At 39.0% G+C, this 13913-nt stretch overlaps 1 protein-coding gene across 3 annotated transcripts in view; it reads left to right on the top strand.

The window, feature by feature from the left end:
• The first annotated feature begins 11241 nt into the window (after positions 1-11241).
• Positions 11242-13913, top strand: part of CTDSPL2 (CTD small phosphatase like 2) — a 65354-nt gene continuing 62682 nt past the window's right edge. For 2 of the 3 annotated variants that reach the window (XM_063089800.1, XM_063089802.1), the window contains exon 1: positions 11242-11378. The gene's annotated coding sequence lies outside the window, so the exon portion shown is untranslated. The remainder of the gene's footprint in view (positions 11379-13913) is intronic. The other variant, XM_063089801.1, reaches the window with a different exon arrangement.

The raw sequence follows: 13913 nt of genomic DNA, 5'->3' as shown, positions 1-13913 counted from the left end.
CTGCAACTTTGCTGAAATCATTTATCAACTGCAAGGGTTTTTTTGTAGAAGCTTTAGGCTGCTCAAAATATGGGATCATATCATCTGCAAACAGGGATAGTTTGACTTCACCTTTTCCAATCTGGATGCCCTTTATTTTGTTTTCTTCTCTGATTGCTCTGGCTAGTACTTCCAACACTATGTTGAATAGGAGTGGTGAGAGTAGGCATCCTTGTCTAATTCCTGGTCTTAAGGAATTAAGCTTTTCCCCATTCAGGATGATATTGGCAGTGAGCTTATCATATATGGCTTTAATTGTGTTGAGGAACTTTCCATCTATACCTAACCTATAGGGAGTCTTTATCATGAAAGAATGTTGAATTTTGTCAAATGCTTTTTCATTGTCTATAGAGATGATCCTATGGTTTTTGTCTTTGCTTTTATTGAAGTGGTGTACCACATTTATTGATTTGCATATGTTGAACCGACCTTGCATCCCTGAGATTAATCCACTTGGTCACGGTGTATAATTTTGTGTATGTATTGCTGAATTCTGTTAGCTAGTATTTTATTGAGGATTTTTGCATCTATATTCATCAGGGATATTGGCCTGTAGTTTTCTATTTTTGAGGTATCTTTGTCTGGTTTTGGTATCAGGGTGATGTTTATCTCATAGAAAGAGTTTGGGAGAATGTCCTCTGTTTCAATCTTTTGGACTAGTTTGTAGAGAACTGGTATCAGTTCCTCTTTGAAGGTTTGGTAGAACTCTGTAGTGAACCCATCTGGTCCTGGGTTTTTCTTTGTTGGGAGCCTTCTGATAACAGCTTCAATCTCTTTTATTGTAATTGGTCTGTTCAGATTTTCTATATCCTCTTGGCTCAGTTTTGGTAGTTTGTATGTGTCCAGAAATTTATCTATTTCCTCCAGATTATCAAATTTATTGGCATATAGTTGTTTATAGTAGTCTCTAATGATTCCTTGTATTTCTGAGGTATTAGTTGTAATATCACCTTTTTCATTTCTAATTTTTGATATTTGGGTCTTCTCTCTTCTTAGCCTTGTTAAAGGTTTGTCAATTTTATTTTTCTTTTCAAAAAACCAAATTTTTGTTTCATTGATCTTTTGTATTGTTTTTTGGGTTTATATTTCATTTAGTTCTACTTTGATCTTAATTATTTCTTTCCACCTACTAACTTTGTATTTGGATTGTTCTTGTTTTTCTCGATCTTTAAGGTGAAGTGTTAGGTTGTTTATTTGCCATTTTTCCATTCTTCTGAAATAAGCACTTAATGTAATAAATTTTCCCCTTAGTACTGCTTTTGCTATCCCACAGGTTTTGGTAATGATGTGTCATTATTTTCATTAGTATCAAGAAGTTTTTTGATTTCTTGCTCAATTTCTTCTTGGACATTAAGCTTAATTTCTTCTTGGATATTAATTTCTTCTTGGTCATTAAGTAGAATGCTGCTTAATTTCCATGTGTTTGTACAGTTTCCATTTCCAGAGTTTCATTTTTTATAGATTTCTAATTTTAATCCATTGCAATTGGAAAAAATACATGGAATAATTCCAATTTTTTTGAATTTGCTGAGACTTGCTTTGTGACCTAACATGTGGTCTATCCTGGAGAATGTTCCATGTGCTGATGAGAAGAATGAATAGTGTGAGGTTGTTGGATGGAATGCTCTGTAGATATCTGCCAAGTCTAATTGGTCTAAAGTGTCATTTAGATCTTGTGTTTCTCTATTGATTTTTTGTCTAGATGATCTGTCCAATGTTGCTAGTGGGGTGTTCAGGTCCCCCGCTATTATGGTGTTAGTGTCTATCTCATTCTTTAGACCTAATAGTGTTTGTTTTATAAATCTGGTGCTCTGACATTGGGTGCATATATATTTATGATTATTATGTCTTCTTGATGGATAGATCCTTTTATCATTATATAGTGGCCTTCTTTATCTCTTTTTTGGTTTTTGCTTTAAAGTCTATTTTATCTGATATAAGAATAGCTACTCCAGCTCGCTTTTCATTTCTTTTTTTCTTTTTTTCTTTTTTTTTGTCTTTTTCATGACCGGCACTCAGCCAGTGAGTGCACCAGCCATTCCTATATAGGATCCGAACCCGCGGCAGGAGTGTCGCTGCGCTCCCAGCGCCGCACTCTCCCGAGTGCGCCGCGGGGTTGGCCCTCACTTTTCATTTCTATTTGAATGATATTTCTTTTTCTATCCTTTCACTCTTAGTCTATATGTGTCTTCACAGGTGAGGTGAGTCTCTTGAAGGCAGCATATTGTTGGGTCCATCTTTCTAATCCAGTCAGCCAGTCTGTGTCTTTTGAGTGGGGAATTTAATCTCTTTACATTTAGAGTTATTATTGAAAGGTGCTGATTTTCTCCTACCATTTTATTGATTTTTGTTTGGATGTCTTAAGTACATTTTGTTCCTTTCTTTCTAATCTTCTGTTTGTCTTCTGTATTTCTTGGTTTCTTGGGGTGGTAGATAAACTATTTTTTTTTTTCTTTATTGTTAGCATTTTTGTTTTGCTGGTAGGTTTTGTTCTTTCTTGAGTATTCATGGCATTGATGGTTGTTTTTCAGGTATCAAACCCAGTACTTCCTTGAGAATTTCTTGTAAGGCTGGTTGTGTGGTAGTGAACTCCCATAGTTTTTATTTGGCTGAGAAATATACTACTTGTCCTTCATTTCAGAAGGATAGCCTTGCTGGGTAAAGTATTCTCAGCTGGCAATTTTTGTCCTTTAGTATTTTGAATATACCATCCCATCCTTTTCTGGCTTTTAGGGTTTCTGATGAAAAGTCTAATGTTTTCTGATTGGGGCTCCCTTACAGGTGACTTGCCACTTCTCTCTTGCAGCTTTTAAGATTCTCTCTGTCTTTAAGTTTTGCCAGTTTAACTACAACATGCCTTGGAGAGGACCTTTTTGAGTTGAATATGTTTGGGGATCTTTGGGCCTCCTGAATCTGAAGACCTGTCACTTTCCCTATACCTGGGAAGTTTTCTGCTATTATTTTATTGAATATGTTTTCAATGCCATTTCCTTTTTCCTCCCCTTCTGGAATACCCATGAGTTAGATATTTGAGCAATTAAGGTTGTCTGTTATCTCTCTTAGATTTTCTTCAATTTTTAAAATTCTTTTTTCTGGTCTGCCTCTGTTAATTCAAACAGTCTGTCTTCAAGTTCAGAAATTCTCTCTTCTGATTGTTCTAGCCTGCTGGTTAGACTCTGTTTTTTATTTCGTTGAATGAATTCTTCAGTTCCACATGCTCTGCTACATTCTTTTTCAAGGCATCGATTTCTTTGTACATTTCTTCTTTCAGATCCTGTATATTTTTTCTCATTTCATTGTGTTGTCTGAGTTTTCTTGTATCTCATTTAGTTTCCTTAGAATTGTTGCTGTAAATTCTTCATTAGTCATTTCAGAGACTTCCTGTTCTATAGGATCTAGAGCTTGAGAGTTGTTATTTTCCTTTGGTGGTGATGTACTTTCTCGATTTTTTATATTTCTGGTATCTTTCCTTTGGTGTTTAGTCATTGTGGAAGGGGGTATCGCAGTCTACTCATTTCACCCTGATGTCTGGCTTGGATCCTGAAGGGACTGCCAATTCTGGGCAGCAGGAACTAGCCTGGGCTGGGGGGGGTCCCATGGCGCCTGCCTGTTCTAGCACAGCTGACTCAGGGCATGTGGGTCTGGTGGCTCTCAGGCCTCTCTGGGCAGCAGGGACAGACCTGTGCTGGGGGTCCCACAGTGCCTGCCTGTTCTAGCACAGCTGACTTGGGGCATGTCGGCCCGGCAGCTCTCAGGCCTCTCGGCTGGCAGGGACTGGACTGGGCTGGAGGTCCCACGTCACCTGCTTCTTCCAGTGCTGCTGACTTGGGGCATGTAAACCCAATGGCTCTCGGGCCTCTCTGTCCGGCAGGGACTGGCTTGGACTGGGGGTCCCATGGCGCCTCTTCCAGCACAGCTGACTCAGGGCATGTGAGCCCGGCAGCTCTTGGGCCTTTCTAAGCAGCAGGGACTAACCTGGGCTGGAAGTCCCGTGGCACCTGCCTTTTCCAGCACTGCTGACTTGGGGCATGTGGGCCCTGCGGCTCTCAGGCCTCTCTGGGAGGCAGGCACTGGCCTGGACTGGGGTCCTGTGGCACATGGCTCCCTCCTGTTCTGGCGCAGATCTCAGGCTTTCTGTTGTTGCTTTTTAATAGTTGCAAATTGGTTGATTTGTGGGAGGGAGCAACACTAGGTACTGTCTACTCTGCCATCTTGACTGGAAGCCTCTCAAAATTTTGATATTTTATTTAACCAATATACCCAAAATATTATCATTTTAACATGTAGTCAATATGGAACACTACTTACGAGATATTTATACTCTTTTGTTGTATACTAAATCTGAAATCTAGTGTGTATTTTACATTTACAGCACATTTAAATTTGGATACTAAATTGTCATTGGAAATATTTGTTTGGTAGAGTTTATAAAATTTATAGTTGAGTAACTAGACTTACACACTCATGTTCCAAGCATACTTAAAAGTTTTCCAATAACTGAATCAAGTATTAATTTTTTCAATAGACTTTACTTTTCAGGGCAGTTTTAGTTTTAAAGCAAAAGTGAGTAGAAAGTAGAGAGACTTCCCACATATCCCCCCTTCCTATACACAAACACATCCACACACATATACACAGAGTTTCTCCCACCAACATTCTGCACCAGTGTAGAATGTTTGTTAAAATCAATGAACCAACACTGACACATCATTATCAACCAAAGTCCACAGTTCATGTGAGGATTCATTCTGTGTGTTATTCATTTTATAGGTTTGGACAAATGTATAATGTCATGTACCCACCATTACAGTATCACGCAGAATAGTTTCACTGCCCTAAAAATCTCTTGTGCTCCACTCATTCCTCCTTCTTTACCCCTAAACCCTGATCTTTTTACTGTCTCCATAATTTTATCTTTTACAGAATGTCATATAGTTGGAATCATACAGGATTGTAGCCTTTTCAGATTGGCTTCTTTCACTAGTAATATGCATTTAACATTCCCTCATGTCTTTTCATGGCTTGATAGCTCATATCTTTTTAGCTGAATAATATTCTGTTGTATGGATGTACCATAATTTATTTATCCTTTCACCTATTGAAGGATATCTTGGTTGTTCTAGGTTTTGATAATTATGGATAGAGCAGTTGTAAACATCAGGTGCAGGTTTTTCTCTAGACATAGTTTTCAACTCATTTGGGTAAATACCAAGAAACAATACTTTTTACTGTAGTTAAATACACATAAAATTTACCATTGTATTTCTATACGTAGAGCATAAAATTCAGTGGTATTAAGTGTATTCACAACGCTGTACAATGATCACCACTATCTAGTTCCAGAACTTTTTCAACACCCCACATGGGAACCCTGTACCCATTAGGCAGTTGCTTAAGTATTAATTTTTAAAGTTAAGTCAATTAAAATTAAATAGAATTTAATTTAATTTCTACTTCCAGGCTGACTGGTTAGCTCACTTGGGAGAACATGGTACTGATAACACCAAGGTCAAGGGTTGGGATCCCCGTACCGGCCAGCTGCCAAAAAAATCAAACCAAACCAAAACAGCAACAAAAAATTCAGTTCCTCGGTCATACTAGTCACATTTCAAGTACTCAGCAGTCACATGTGGCTTAATGGTTATTGAATAGCACAGGTGTAAGTGAAGAGAATTAGAGGCAGAGGAAACAATGAACACAAAGCCTTTGAGGCAGGAATGCATTTTTTCAAAGAACAGTTAGTTGGCCAGTATGACTAGAGTACAAAGAGCAAGTACAAAGAGAATGTGCCGAGTGAGGTTGCCAAGAGTCAGCTAATGAAAGGCCTTAGATGTCATAGTGAAGACTTTATTTTATGGGTGATGGAAAATATATTTAAAATTTTGAAATCATCACTGACTGCTGTGTTGAAAAAATGCAAGTTTAAGAGTGAAGCAGGAAGGCTTTAAAGGCTGTTACAGTATTCCATATGAGAGATGATGGTTCTTGAATTAGGGAGGTAACTGAGGTAATGAGAAGTGTTGTGATTCAGGATATATTTTGAAAGTTTGGTTTATTGTTCTTTTCAATGGACTAGACATTGGGTATGAAAAAGAAAAACTTCATTCAGTAAGTTGAAGATGACAGAGAGAAAAGCAGGTTTGAAAGAAAACTAATAGAGTTTAGTTTTGACCATTTGAAGTTTCAGATGACCATTGCTATCAAGTAATTGCAATATTAGAGCAAAATGACAGTTCTGATATTTCAATATGAATATTACTACCTTAGTGAGTTGCAGTAAGAGAATGATAAAAACACATACATCACAGAGACAATAATATAAAAATGGATTGTGAAGTATATGTACCTTATATTTCAGATAAAAGGTAAATATATTCCACATCCTGCAATAAGAGACCTACTGATAAACTGTTGAAGATCTTAGATATTTCTATTACATTACTTAGTGAACAACCTATTTCATTAGCGTTTTCATATTGCAGTAGTTTCGAAGAGTTTGAAGAGCATGCAAAAATGCATCCTAGTACTTTTTCACATTACATTTTTTCCCATAGCCACTGCTTTGTATCTAAATATACTTCACACTTCTTTTTTTTTTTTTTTTTGGTGACTGGCCAGTATGGGGACCCGAACCCTTGACCTTGGTGTTGTAACACCATGCTCTAACCAACTGAGATAACCGGCCAGCCCTCACACTTTTTTTACATTAATATTTTTAAACTTTTATTTTATTCTAAAATCTTGGGTAAGGTTATTACCAAATCTTAATGATGTTAACAACTACCATTTAAGGAGCAAGGGAAGCACTTTGCTAAGTGTTTTGATAAATAATCTCATTTGAACTTCACAACAATCCACTTAGATATTGCAGAAAAGAGGCTAGTAGAAAGAGACTATGGGATGTAAATCATAGCTAAGATGAAAAATAAAACATAATAGTTTTCCTGTATTAGTTTGTTTTCTGTTGCTTATCACAGAATACCTAAAATTGGGTCATTTATAAAGAAAACAAAATTTGTTTCTTACAGTTTTGGAGGCTGAGAAATCCAAGGTCAAAGGGTACATCTGGTGGGGGCCTTCTTCTGGGTGGGGACTCTGCAGAGTCCCAAGGTAGGGCAGAGTATCACATGGCAAGAGGTCTAAGAGCATTCTAAGGTGCTCACTTGCTCTCTTTATAAAGACACCAGTGTCACTTCTGTGATTACCCATTTATCCATTGAGAGCAAAGCCCTCACATCCAATCACCTTCCAAAGGCCCCACTTCTTTTTTTTTTTTTTTTTTAATTTTATTTTGTCGATATACATTGTAGCTGATTATTGCTCCCCATCACCAAAACCTCCCTCCCTTCTCCCTCCCCCCCTCCCCCCAACAATGTCCTTTCTGTTTGCTTGTTGTATCAACTTCAAATAATTGTGGTTGTTATATCTTCTCCACCCCCCCCCGGTTTGTGTGTGTGTGTGTGTATGTGTGAGTGTGAATTTATATATTAATTTTTAGCTCCCTCCAATAAGTGAGAACATGTGGTATTTCTCTTTCTGTGCCTGACTTGTTTCACTTAATATAATTCTCTCAAGGTCCATCCATGTTGTTGCAAATGGCAGTATTTCATTCGTTTTTATAGCTGAGTAGTATTCCATTGTGTAGATGTACCACATTTTCCGTATCCACTCATCTGATGATGGGCATTTGGGCTGGTTCCAACTCTTGGCTATTGTAAAGAGTGCTGCGATGAACATTGGGGAACAGGTATACCTTCGACTTGATGATTTCCATTCCTCTGGGTATATTCCCAACAGTGGGATGGCTGGGTCGTATGGTAGATCTATTTGCAATTGTTTAAGGAACCTCCATACCCTTTTCCATAGAGGCTGCACCATTTTGCAGTCCCACCAACAATGTATGAGAGTTCCTTTTTCTCCGCAGCCTCGCCAGCATTTATCGTTCATAGTCTTTTGGATTTTAGCCATCCTGACTGGGGTTAGATGGTATCTCAATGTGGTTTTGATTTGCATTTCCCGGATGCTGAGTGATGTTGAGCATTTTTTCATATGTCTGTTGGCCATTTGGATATCTTCCTTAGAGAAATGCCTACTTAGCTCTTTTGCCCATTTTTTAATTGGGTTGCTTGTTTTCTTCTTGTAAAGTTGTTTGAGTTCCTTATATATTCTGGATATTAATCCTTTGTCAGATGTATATTTTGCAAATATTTTCTCCCACTCTGTTGGTTGTCTTTTAACTCTTTTAATTGTTTCTTTTGCTGTGCAGAAGCTTTTTAGTTTCATATAATCCCATTTGTTTATTTTTCCTTTGGTTGCCCGTGCTTTTGGGGTCGTATTCATGAAGTCTGTGCCCAGTCCTATTTCCTGAAGTGTTTCTCCTATGTTTTCTTTAAGAAGTTTTATTGTCTCAGGGTGTATATTTAAATCCTTAATCCATTTTGAGTTGATTTTAGTATACGGTGAGAGGTATGGATCTAGTTTCATTCTCCTGCATATCGATATCCAGTTATCCCAGCACCACTTGCTGAAGAGGCAGTCCCTTCCCCAGTGAATAGGCTTGGTGCCTTTGTCAAAGATCAGATGGCAGTAAGTGTGTGGGTTGATTTCTGGATTCTCTATTCTATTCCATTGGTCAGTGTGTCTGTTTTTATGCCAGTACCATACTGTTTTGGTTATTATAGCTTTGTAGTATAGCTTAAAGTCAGGTAGTGTTATGCCTCCAGCTTTATTTTTTTTGCTGAGCATTGCTTTGGCTATTCGTGGTCTTTTATTGTTCCATATAAATGTCTGAATAGTTTTTTCCATTTCTGAGAAAAATGTCTTTGGAATTTTGATGGGGATTGCATTGAATTTGTATATCACTTTGGGTAGTATGGACATTTTCACTATGTTGATTCTTCCAATCCAAGAGCATGGAATATCTTTCCATCTTCTTGTATCCTCTCTAATTTCTCTCAGCAGTGGTTTGTAGTTCTCATTATAGAGATTTTTCACCTCCTTGGTTAACTCAATTCCTAAGTATTTTGTTTTTTTGGTGGCTATTGTAAATGGGCAGGCTTTCTTGATTTCTCTTTCTGCATGTTCACTATTGGAGAAAAGAAATGCTACTGATTTTTGTGTGTTGATTTTGTATCCTGCTACTGTGCTGAAATCATTTATCAATTCCAACAGTTTTTTTGTAGAGGTTTTAGGCTGTTCGATATATAGGATCATGTCATCTGCAAACAGGGACAGTTTGACTTCATCTTTTCCAATCTGGATGCCCTTTATTTCCTTCTCTTCTCTGATTGCTCTGGCTAGTACTTCCAACACTATGTTGAATAGGAGTGGTGAGAGTGGGCATCCTTGTCTAGTCAAAGGCCCCACTTCTCAATACTGCACATTGGGATTAAGTTTTAATATGAGTTTTGGGGAAACAGGCAAACTATAGCACATGCTTTCAGAAAAAAGTGTTAAAATATTAAGTAACTAATTTGCAACACCATTTAGGCTTACTACCAGCAACTTTTCTAAACTTAAACCTAACAAGGATAATAACATTGCCATAGGACTCAGGGTAATGAACAGAATCGGGGCTCCAGTCCCGACTGTACTTCTCACTAGCTGATTGTGATCGTCTTTGGATAAGGCATCTATTTTCTTTTTTTCTTCCTTTCTTTAAAACTTAAACTTCAGTGTCTTCAACTGAAAGTGTAGGGGAAGGGAAAACAAATATCACCTATTCTACCTACCTCATAGGGTTGTTGGGAGAATCAAAATGCATATGAAAGTGATTTGTAAATGGCATATTTTACTTAAGTTTCAGGAGTGTGAAGGTTTGAAATAATTCTTGGAATTTCTTTTTCATAAATATTTCTAATTTTTACCTGGTTTAAAAATAACTTTAGTAATTAATGGAAGTATTTGTTTAGTTTATATTCTATCGCTTCCCATGATACACACTAGATAATCAGTAACTACTTGTTGATTTCCAATTAGCTTTTCAGAAATCAATTATTTTGTGTACTATTACTAGTTTTCTGCACTGCATACCACTGGCTCTCAATAAATGCCACATTCCTAGCATTTTTGTATTAAGAAGATTTAGGGTGCAAATGAACTGATAGAACTGCAGTTTATAAGGTTTTCAGAAGACAACCCACCTGCTTCACATTTTGAAATAGAATCGGATTCAAAAGGGTATGACGTTTTTTCTCTGCTTACCTCTCAGCCTCATCTCTAGTATCGTTTCAATAAATATTTCTTGATCGAATAATGATAGTGGCCTGGAGTTCTAGTCAGAAGATAATGCTTTTCCAACTACTTGGCTTGACTTCTGATATTCCACTAGCATTGTACGCTCCCGATTGATAAGATTCTCACTCTGTGGAGGTGACCGTTCTTTGACCCAGGCTTGCAGGTGGGAGCCCATTTGTCTAAAATTTCTGAGTCCTCAGCTTGCAGAACTACTGCCAACATCGCGTGGATCGGAAAGGCGTGAATTCGTATGATTGATTCAAGAGTGACTGCTATGCCCTCTAGGCGGTGAGCAGGAAAGGGGACCTTCAGGCGCCACCGGGATTCCAGTAAAGGCGCATTATTTACCTCCTCCCGGCCTTGGGCAGCGCTCTCCACAAGCTACTTGCATCAGCGCGCCAAGCCGTTAGTCCCTCCCCATTTCTCTCGGCTCCACCCATATGGCCCGCCCACAATTACTAAACCGTAGCCGCCAGGGTGCGCGACGCATTCCTGAGCCCCGCCTCCGGGGTGTGGGCGCGCTCCCCCTCCCAGCTCGGCCTAAGTAGTTCCGTTAGCAGCGGGAGGAAAAACCGTCCTTCGCCTCCCCGTCTCTCCAGACCTAACGCTTTACTCCCTACTCCCCCTGCGACCACTACACAGCCGGCTACGGAGGCCCCTAAAGTACAAATATCCAACAGGCTCTGTCGTATCCTGATAGGATTTATCCTTTCTTACTCCATCCGGTCCTAAGGGCTGTGTTCAGTTTTTGTCAGGAATTCGGTCTCGCGAGTTTCTTACGGCTTCAGGAATTTCAGCGCTCTTCACGGAAGTTAAAAGCGTGTTGGAGTTTTTTTTGCCGCTGTCTCCGTCCGCATTCCTTCCCTCCCACCTCGCGGAATTGTGGTGGGAGGGGGAGGAGGAGCTCAGGGCGCCTGCGCGGAGAGGCCGCTTTCCATCCGGGTCCCTGTCCGTGCGGTGCAGCAGGTCGGTAGGCGGGAAATGGCGACTGGCTGAAGGAGCTGGTTCTGTCGCTGCTGCGGGCTAAGAGGGAAAGACACCACACATTGCGCAGTCAGGACCATCGCCGGAGCCTGAGGACACTTCTCTGTCGTCACAGTTAGGTAATCCCCTTCGTCCAGACGCTGCCGCTGCTCCCTACCTTAGACCTCCTCCTCTTCCAGGGCCGTCTGCCGGGATCTCCTCCCCTTTCCAACCCGGTCCTCCAGCGACTCTGGCGCCTTGGTAGGCATACACTATTGGCGCCTTGTACGTCCACTGTGTGGATCCGCTCTTCTCTGTACTTTCCCCTGGGAACGGAAAGGGAGCTCACTTCCCGCCAGCTTCAGCTCTTAGGCTGCGGCCTGTGTTGTGATTTCTGGGGTTAGATTTCGCTTTGCTACCCACCCCCACCCCGATCTCCCGTTCATAGTCCCCAGTCCTGTTGTCCCTCTGGATAGTTAAGTTAGGTCAGCTTTTCTAACCACCTTGGCCCAATACTGATGTTTTCGGTATTTCACTCTTTCTAGCAGGGTGCTTTTAGGGGGGCGTTGCTCTATCTCAGTTCTTATAAACACCTTTTGAGAATGTGGAAGAAGAGATTTCACTAAGTTCTGTTTATCTCCTGTACTGTTAAAATGTTATGTTAACATTGTTACTTTTTCAAATCGAGAGTGGTAGTAAAAACTAGCCCATGTGGAAGGCCCCTGGTTTCTTAGTGGTCAGTTAAGGTCGAATCTTGTTATCCTTGATATTCTTTGCTTTCTTAAGGTATTAAATACCTCTGTGAGTGCTTTCATTTGCATTCTTGACCAGAATTCTGTGTTAAATAAGTGCATATATAAATCCTGTTTATTTACTACTTCTCACCCTAGTGATAGCTGGATGAGTGGATGAGGTTAAGCACTTTAGAGCACCTTAGGGAAGCCTAAGACATACTGCTCGTAAACTTTCCTAAGATCCTGAAATGAAATGTACTTAGTAGATGTTCTTCCAAGGTAGGGATTTATCTTTCTCATGCTAGTAAAGCAATACCAAGATTGCTGCCGTACGTAAGTATACAAATTAGAGACTTGATAGATTTATCTGCGTAATTTTCAGATTGCAGATTGCTTTATATTACATCTCCTCATTCTTTATCAAGTTTTAAATTTTCGTTTGTGGTCCAGCTGTTATAAAAGCAGGGAGATGGCAAGTTAGAGCTAGTGTTACTCCTTTTTTTCTTGTCTTTCTTTCTTTTTCGACAATGCAGATCAATGGTCCATAAAGAGAATTAATAAGGAGGCTGTTGGTATTTTTCAGAATTTGTTTTTCGATTGTGTCGAATTTGGGGACTTTGTATTTTTTTTCCCCACTAATCAAATTAAGATTTTTAAAAAATGGTTCATATTACATATCAGTTGATACTTGTAACTCAAAAGTGTTCAGCTCTGTAAGTCCAGCTTAGAGAACTTCACTGTTGTTAGCATGATATTAGGATTAAATTTCAGAAATAAACAGGAACACACAAACATCATTATAGTCCTCATTTGGTAACCTTTGGCCAAGGTCATAAGGAAAGTCAAGGCAAAGTGTAGTTCTTATATGAAGCAATCTTTTAGGATTGGGTTGAACTTCCTATTTCTTTTCCAGGACCAGTAGAATAGGAGGTTGGAAGTGGAGGTGTGAAGCATGTTGGAGATTTGCTATGTCAATTTATTTTTAAAAATGGGACCAAATATGTGACTTGAAGGGATTGAAAGTAAATTATTGGCCTAGTGTCGGCTTTGTCTGTATTTTTATGACCTTTTTGAGTAGTTTATAAAACATTAATGCTTTTAATAAAATCTGGTTTACAGGGAGCTGAGTGAGTATTGATGACCATGTCTTCAAGAATTCTCCCAAGTTGTTTAGTAGTGCATCCATTCAGTACCTGAGCGCTTTTAATACTATTCTTAGTTTAGGTTGAAAGGATGTGAAAGCTGTAAGAGTTGTAGTCCTTAGCCTTTGTGAACTTGTAGCTATATAGAGATGCTGAATAGGATTGCATAGGAATTCCAAATAGGATTGGTATGTTTTACAGTATTTCATTCTACATAATGTCTCTTGGGTGTTTTATTTGAACTAGTAATGTTATTCTTTTTTCACTGTTAAGAAATTAAAAATTGTGGGCTGGTCAGTTAATTCCCTTGGTTAGAGTGTGGGGCTGATGGCCAAGAGTTCGGATCCCCTTACTGGCCAGCTGCAAGAAAAAAAATTAAAAAATTAAGAATTGGGAAGGTTTTATCTTTCCTGAATTCATCTAGCTGATTCCAAGTTTGTGATTTCCGGTCAAGTAGTTTCTTCACGAGGTTATTATATAACAGAATCCATCTAATTCTGGTTAAGGAAACTTGGACCTGTTCTTCAGAAAGGCTGTACTAGAGTCTAGACTCATAACTATAGCATTAATTGCCAATTGAGTATTAAATCTAATGGTATTTAATTATATCAGTCATACAAGACTATGCTTTGGCTTAATGAGATAAAGATGAAGTGGTTTACCAGGATTCGAAAAAAGAAATTTCTGATTGTATTTGTAATTTACCAAGTTGTGAAAGCATGAGGTAGAAAAGACACTTTAAGTCATAAATATCAAATGTGCTGAGAAGACCTCATGTATGGTGTGCTCTGAGTAATTT

Source organism: Cynocephalus volans, chromosome 3 (genome assembly GCF_027409185.1).
Source record: "Cynocephalus volans isolate mCynVol1 chromosome 3, mCynVol1.pri, whole genome shotgun sequence".
NCBI lineage: Eukaryota > Metazoa > Chordata > Mammalia > Dermoptera > Cynocephalidae > Cynocephalus > Cynocephalus volans.
The sequence above is the reverse complement of the archived record's forward strand: the minus strand, read 5'-3'. Positions and strand labels throughout refer to the sequence as shown.